Source organism: Drosophila ananassae (assembly GCF_017639315.1).
Source record: "Drosophila ananassae strain 14024-0371.13 chromosome 4 unlocalized genomic scaffold, ASM1763931v2 tig00000054, whole genome shotgun sequence".
In the NCBI taxonomy this organism is placed as follows: Eukaryota; Metazoa; Arthropoda; class Insecta; order Diptera; family Drosophilidae; genus Drosophila; species Drosophila ananassae.
Window position 1 is genome coordinate 7,130,899 of NW_025319037.1, and position 8,575 is coordinate 7,139,473.

Genomic DNA, 8,575 nt, shown 5'->3' on the forward strand with positions numbered 1-8,575 from the left:
GGAGCGGCGCTTCATGAAGCCATGCTGGCATGGAGATATTATTGAACTACATAGGTGTTGCAAATGTGGAGTGATAAGTTTTTCAAAAAGCTTCGGAATTGCTGACAATTTAGAAATGCCCCTATAATTGGCAGCGTCGGATTTTTTCCCTTTTTTATGAAGAGGAATAATGTAAGATTCCTTCCACATAAGGGGAAAGATCGAAGTCTCCAGCGAAAGATTAAAGAGTTTAAGGAGCGGTTTGCACAGAGCCTCGGCGCAGTTCTTCAGAACACAGCCTGGTACTCCATCGCACTATGGTCCAGACGACCCCTTTTGTTGGCCAAAATTCAAATTTTAAAAGTTAAAATATCGAAGTCATTTTAATCGCATTTTATTCGGAGAAGACCGACTATCAATGCTGCATACTAAAAATTTTTATAGATGGCGCCACATTCACGAAATCGGAACTTAAACTCAGCTGGTCATACTGAAAAAAGTTTGAAGTGTAAAAGTGAAAAAAAAGAGTCTTTTTCAACATCACATTGCGCAAAAAATACAACAATTTTACCAATCTTTAGACATGAATAAGATTCAGTGGGGTTTGTACTACGTGTTGTGTATAATGAAATGTTATATATTGTTGTGGTGTCTTCGTAGTTATATGTTAAAGTGAATCGTCTGAACTGTGAAAATTGTGTAGAAATCTCGTTTTTAAAAAGCTGTAGAAAGTGAGTCCAGCCTAGTCCAACCTTGAAACCTTTTGTACGTCGTAGAGTAATTAATTATCTTTCGATTGTATATAGTCAGAATTGCCACTTTTAACCACTTTCTTTGGAATTTGCGTTTTTAGCTCATAACCTAAAATTCGACAACTCAGAATTGTTTGAAATATGGAAGTCTGTGAAGACCCAAGAACAAAAGTACAAAGCAATTCTTGATTTTTTTAAATCTAAAACTAGTGGCGAAATATTTGAGAAAAAAATGCAAGCTTTTGAGGATGCCAGTAAGAAAATATGCTACCGTTTAAAAAAATGAAGCTCCCACCTGAAGTCTTGGAAATGCTCTTATGCGAAGGGGGCCCAAGTGAAGACTTCGAATATGAAGAGGAATTCGATGACAGTCTTAAATACGAACTAAATTTTGAACTAGAGAATGAAAATCAAGAGCTTTTACAACATTTGGGCCTGTTAATTAATCAAATTTAAAAAGCATAATACAAACTTAAACGTTATCTATTTCAGATCCCTGAAGCTGTTTCCTTTATGTGGAACCCTTAATTTCATTGATTTTTATTAAAACTGTATATTAATATTATGTTTTTGATCCAATACAACCATATTTTAAAACATTTAATAAAATAAAAAAAATATATATAAAAAGAGGCGGTGCCACACCCATTTTTTTTTAAATTTCTACTGCCTATGGATTATATTAACCCAATAAAAAAAACTAGATCGAAATATCTTGTTCCATTCGTGAGTTATTAATTTATGCCAACAAAAGGGGTCGTCTGGACCATAGTGCATCGGGGCCTGGCGAATACACGGGCTTGACTTTAAGAAGACCCAATAACACACCACTTTGATCAAAAGAAGGGCAAAATATAAGGTTGGCTGATTGGATATTATAAGTGTAAGGCTGACCTGTACTAGTGCTAGGTGAGTATGTTGTTTGAAAAAACTGTGCAAAGAGATCGGCCATTGCCTGATCAGTGTTCGCATATGAGTTCTCAAACATAAGCATAGGAGGAGAAGATACATGTTTGCGCTTAGTGTTTACAAAGTTATAAAACTGCTTCGGATCCTGAGTAAACTGAATCCGGCAGCGGCGTATATAACTCCTATAACATTCAGCGTTATGCACGGTGAAATTGGACCGAGCTACTAAGTATCTTGAATAACTAACTGTACAGCCAGATATTTTATGTTTATTTAAAAGTCTATTCATAACGATCTTTAAATTTCCTAGGTGCCTTGTATACCAAGGCGGATTAATTGAAACGGACGGATATTTCCATGGCACGCAAACGTCGAAAAATTTATTCAAAGTATAATAAAATTTAATTAAGGCAATGTTTACATCTTCACATGCCAGTAGATTGGACCAATCAAATTCCAAAATTAACTTATTTAATTTCATAAAGTCAGCCTTACGAAAGAAACGAACTTTATGAGATTTAAGTGTAGGCTTAAGGCCAATTACGTTATTGTTTTCTATTAAAACCTCAAGAGTGGGATGATATGGATCCTCTGGGTTGGAAAGTGGTAAAGTTCTGGAAAGAGTAATTCCATCAGGATCAGAAACGAAACACAAGTCCAGCAGCCGACCTAAAGAATTTCTAACGTGGTTAATTTGCCCGAGTGACATGTCGAACATGCCCGCCGGGAAGTCATGGTGCGAATTCAGCAATAAAGACGGTGAATTTTTAACATTGGACCACCTGAGTTCTGGGATATTGAAGTCACCCAGAGCTACTAGCTGGTCACCATCAGACAGACGATCAAAAACAAACCTAATAGCGTCTAAATGTTGCCAGTATGTGGGCGGTTCGGACGAAGGGGGTACGTAGGAGCACGTAACGTATAATGATTTATCGGACAATATGATTTTAATGCAAAGAAATTCTATGTCACCAAACTCTTGTGATTTAATCTCTTCAGAAGCGAAATTGGAGTCTACAGAAATTAACACTCCTCCTCCCCTTCGCAGAGTTCTATCACGTCTAAAAGTGGTGTACTTACTTGGAAAAACTTCGGAGCTTAAGATCTCCGGCTTTAACCAAGTTTCTGTAAAGACTATAATGTGAGATGCAAAGAAAGAACTATCAGAATACAGTTTGGGAAGCTTACTTCGTAACCCTCTAGTATTCTGATAGGTAAGTGTTAGTGAAGGCATTAGTTTTTTGAAGCTGACGTGGAAGGTTGGTCAGTGGCTCTAACATGTGGGAGTTTCACTCCCACAGGTTTGGTCATTTTTTTCTTCACCGTACTTGGCTGATGATCTTGGACGAAAATGTTCTCTGGCCAGAAACTGGCGGAACAAATCGTCTTGAACATCTGCGCGGGCACACGTATTTTGAAAGATGACGTATGCCTGGTATAGTTATATTTAAATTTAGTTATATCTGCCACCTTTATGTCGGCTTTTGATTTGGCTTTGATGTAAGCCGAGAGATCAATCTCAGAAGTATCAGGGGCAAGCCGGGAAACAAATATGTGTTTCGATGGTGGGATCACCTGCAAGGGTTTTGGTGCCGCCGTAACGAGTATGGCAGCATCAGTTCGTACCGGGGGTCCGGAAGCTTGATTGCCCTGTTCGGTGACTTTTAAGGGGGTTTCAATTATTGGGTCTGGTGGTATCACTTGAAGCGATGCCACAGAGGACATATCGGAAAATTGCTCGTTTATGCTGAGATATTCGGAAACCGAATTTTTCCCAGGTCCGGCCCTTGGGGTGGCCAGAGATATGAGCGGCTGCATAGTTGTCGGCTGAATAGGCTGAAGACTTTTCGCCACGGGCACATCACTAAAAGCAGATTTCTTACGCTTTGGAGACTCATTTAGTAGTTGAAGACTACTAAACTGTTTATCTAGCGCACAGAGTTGGTCGTTGATTTTACGAAAACCGCTAACCAGCTCTTTAAATCCACTTTTAGTCTGTCTCATGAACGATCTCATTTCGTCCTGAACAGCACGACAACCGCCACAGCAAAAGTGGAGACCAGACCTACGTGAGATGGCATCCGAAACTGAGGCCGTGAACCCGGCACACTTAGCGTGTAAAACGTTTTCACATAGCCAGCAGTGGATGGTAGGCTGGGATGAAGAGATTGTCTTATTACAAGACTTCAAACCACAGACAAGTTTAAATTCCATTATGAATATATTATTTTTATTATTGACGTACCGTGAACCACTGTGCCAAAGAGTCGAAAAAGGGAGAATAAAGAGGGCGATTAGTGAGAGTTAGTATAAGAGCAAAGAATATAGATAAGAATCTAGTGTGAGACAAAAGAAGCAACACCGTAAAGGATGAAGAAGCAGAGCAGTGCTATGTTTGGAAGAATATTAATAAATTTATTATTTTACCTCCAAATATATCACTGCACACGCGAAGCGAATCGGATGTTTGGGATGAAAAGAATCGGGTTTATGTAAATAAATAAAAATAAACACCGGATTGTTTATAATTATTATAATAAATAAAGATTTTTCAAAACGCAGTGCGCACAAAAAAAACACGTCCGTTCGCTTTAAGAAAAAGTGAGGAAGTGAAAAGTCTTTCGCTTTAAGAAAAGTGAGGAAATAGACAACTTAACCCTCTAGTGCCCAAATTTTCTTTTCCAAGAAAAAAATTATTTTTGGATTCAGTATGTATCAAAATTAAATGTTTGTTTTAAAAAAACATTTATTTTTGCTCGGATCGAGTTTTATATGACTATATCCTTGGACCGCCTAGAGGCGGCTTTGGGATGATAAGCCAACAAAAAATTAGGTAATCAATTCTGATACCTATGTGATATGTTCAATAATAGTATAATAAAAAACAAGAAAGGAAAGCTAACTTCGGGCGGAGCCGAAGTTGATATACCCTTGCAGTTCAGTCGCAGTCCGCTAGGTGGCGCCACGCATTTTAAATTATTAGATGTATAGCGGATCGTATATAGTCGGCCGATCCTTATGAAATTTGGCATATTGAATTATGTTGCCCAAACAGTAATCTGTACCAAGTCCCAACCGTCTAACTTAAAAAACACCAAAGTTATGGCATTTCCGATCAATCAGTTATATGGCAGCTATAGGATATAGTCGACCGATCCCGGCCGTTCCGACTTATATACTACCTGCAAAGGAAAGAAGGGTGTGTGCAAAGTTTCAACTCGATAGCTCCAAAACTGAGAGACTAGTTTGCGTAGAAACCGACAGACAGACAGACAGACAGACAGACAGACAGACAGACAGACAGACAGACGGACAGACGGACATGCTCATATCGACTCAGGAGGTGATCCTGATCAAGAATATATATACTTTATAGGGTCGGAAATGTCTCCTTCACTGCGTTGCACACTTTTGACCAAAATTATAATACCCTCTGCAAGGGTATAAAAATTGAAAACACTTGAATGGCGTATCCAGATTTTGAAGTTCTCCGAGGTCAGGCTCATTAAAGGATATTGCAGATATATCCATGAATAGGTTCATTTGGTACCACAACATCTTTTTTAAAAGCGGTGCTTTTGGATCCATAGTCCAAACAGATCCACATTCAGCTATTGTGCTTTCTTTAACATGAGCAGTATTATGATCAGCAGGCGCTTTACGTTTGCGTTTCTATGCTTGAGGTGAATTGGACGCAATCGAACTTGAGGGTGACAACCATTTTGCAAAAGGAGTAGGACTTCCGCTTGAAGTTACACAAATCTCTCTACCCAACATAGATCAATGTCATGGTATCAATGCCAAAATCAATAGAATTTAATAATTTTTCAATCTCCACGTCGGAAAGAGCTGATAACTTATTTACATTATTCAATTAATTCATTATTCAAGCAGTTATTCGTACTTAAATATGTCATAAGTTGCTTCCCTTTCTAAATTACTTTATAAATTTTTTTTCCCGAATTGTCCCAAGACCGCCTCTAGACGGGATATTTTATAAATGCAATAAAAAGCTAACGAAAGCTTATTTTTAGTGTGAGTTTCGTATTTTGCGTCCTTGAGACTATCAACAACACGGTACAATTTTTTATTCCACCGGCAAACTATTTATAATATTTAAAAAAAATATTTACATTTTGCACTTTTTACAAAATAATTAATTCATTCGAGTTTCACAAATTTTCTTCTTCAAATGAATACAGCAGCTTGCGCAAGCTCTAGTATGTATTCCAAAAGCAACCAACTTAATTTTTGGACTTTCCCAAATTAGAAACAATGCAAAACCGAGTCAAAAGGATTGAAAAGAATAAAATAACGGTATTTTTAACATTACCCGTCTAGAGGCGGTCTTGGGCACTAGAGGGTTAAGAAAGCTCCTAGAAGCTTCGTACATTGACGAAGGTCTATCGGCCGAACACGCTTACAAATTCAGTACCAAGGCGGCCATAACCACAATGGTTAAAAACTGTGAGCATGGCCGCCTCAAAACAATATTGGAAGCAGTCACTTTCGTAACTATGAATGAAGCCGTCACAAAGTACATACAATGCAGTACTGAAATGATAGGTAATGCCAATTCAATATTATACACCCAACGAGGAAATAATTATCGTGGTAATAATTTCAGAAACAATTATTGCGGTAGAGGTAATAATCGAGGTAATTATAATAATACCAGATATTACCAAAGTAACGGTTATAATCAAAAATCTGGTTACTACAGAAATAACAATAACCAGAATAACAGTTATTACACAAACAACAACCGCGGCGGAAATAACCGTGGTGGAAACAACCGCGGCGGAAAAAGCCGTGATGGGAAACAACAATAATAACGGTAATAATAATAATAACCAAAATAACAATATTAGGATAGCCCAAACGTATTCGGAAAACTCCTAAACATCTTTAGATACGCGTCAGTAAAAAACAACAAGATTCACACTATAAATCTCAGTAAAAGTACATTCGTTAGTTTCATAAACGCAGCAACAGGAAAAGAATTAGTTTTTCTATTAATTCTGATAATTCTGATAATTTTCAAAACATTCAAGATAATCATATCATAAACATACAGGGTATAAGCCAAGAGGTTACCAAATCAAAAGGCATAACTTCTATCGAAATTCAAACTTCTAAGTACATCATCCCACATGATTTCCACATAGTAAATGTGCAATTCGCTATTCCTTGTGATGGGATACTGGGAATAGATTTTATCAAAAGGTACAGTTGTCAATTAGACTTCAAGCCTTCTGAAGACTGGCTTGTAATTAGACCAAATAATCTCAAATATCCAATTTATGTTCCGATAACATACAGTTCTGGCAACAACTCCCTAATTCTGCCAGCAAGATCCCAAGTCATCCGAAGTTAAGATAAACTCCGAAGAAAATAGTGTACTGATTCCGAATCAAGAGATTCATAAAGGTATCTATATAGCAAATACCATAGCAACAGTCCAGAATGCATATGTAAGACTACTAAATACCACAAATATAGATCAGGTAGTTAATATTAAAAATATTCAACATGAACCACTTTCAAACTACGATGTAGTAAAAACAGACCCAGAAAACCGTAAAAAAACTGTATTATCCCAACTTACAAAAAACTTCCCACCTCAATTCAATGATCCACCTACAAAATCATGCACCCAGTATAGTGATGTATTCGGACTAGAAACCGAAGCGATCACTACAAATAATTTCTATAAACAAAAACTGAGGTTAAGTGATGATGAACCCGTATAGACAAGTCCGAAAACTCATTAATGATAAAATAGTAGAACCCTCTGTATCACCTTATAACAGCCCACTTTTGCTAGTACCAAAAAAGTCACTCCCAAATTCAGAAAATAAAAAATGGCGATTAGTAATTGATTATCGTCAAATTAATAAAAAACTTTTATCTGATAAATTTCCACTCCCTAGAATCGATGACATTTTAGATCAACTAGGTAGAGCAAAGTATTTCTCATGTCTCGACTTAATGTCCGGTTTTTACCAAATTGAACTCGAAAAAAATTTACGAGATATAACATCCTTTTTAACAAACATTCATATCGTTTCACGCGATTACCATTCGGTTTAAAAATAGCTCCAAACTCCTTTCAGAGAATGATGACTATAGGTTTCTCTGGATTGGAACCTTCACAAGCATTTCTTTACATGGATGACTATAATAGTCATAGGTTGCTTCGAAAACCACATGCTCAACAACCTAACTGATGTTTTCGAGAAATGTAGGAAACACAACCTAAAGTTACATCCCGAAAAATGATCATTTTTTATGCATGAAGTCACCTTCCTAGGACATAAATGCACAAATAAAGGAATCTTGCCTGACGGCAAAAAATACAACGTCATTAAAAATTACCCAGTCCCACATGATGTGGACAGCGCTAAAAGATTCGTTGCATTTTGCAATTATTACAGAAGTTTTATAAAGAACTTTGCAGAATACTCCCGTCTCATAACAAGATTATGTAGGAAAAATGTAAAATTCGAATAGACAACAGAATGCCAAAACGCTTTCGAACATCTAAAATCAGCATTAATAAACCCCACTCTGTTGCAATACCCAGATTTTAGCAAAGAATTGTGCATAATTACAGATGCTAGCAAATACGCATCAGATCCTTTACGAAAGGTGAAAGCAACAATAGCACTACAGAACAAGAATTAGCAGCTATTCATTGGGCAATAACATACTTCAGACCATATATTTATGGTAGGCACTTCACTGTCAAAACAGACCACAGAGCACTTACCTATTTATTTTCAATGATAAATCCCAGATCCAAACTTACACGAATAAGACTTGAATTAGAGGAATATAATTTTACAGCCGAATATAATTTTGTAGCCGATGCGCTGTCTAGAATAAAAATCACCGTCTTGAAAAACATACATTTAAACAATAAAATTCTG

The 8,575-nt window shown here is 36.9% G+C and overlaps 1 long non-coding RNA gene across 1 annotated transcript; it reads left to right on the forward strand.

The window, feature by feature from the left end:
- The first annotated feature begins 277 nt into the window (after nt 1-277).
- Nucleotides 278-1,361, forward strand: LOC116656393. Its single transcript, XR_004311359.2, has 2 exons — nt 278-744; nt 833-1,361. It is a non-coding gene; the product is annotated as an uncharacterized LOC116656393 (long non-coding RNA).
- The last annotated feature ends 7,214 nt before the right edge of the window (nt 1,362-8,575 follow it).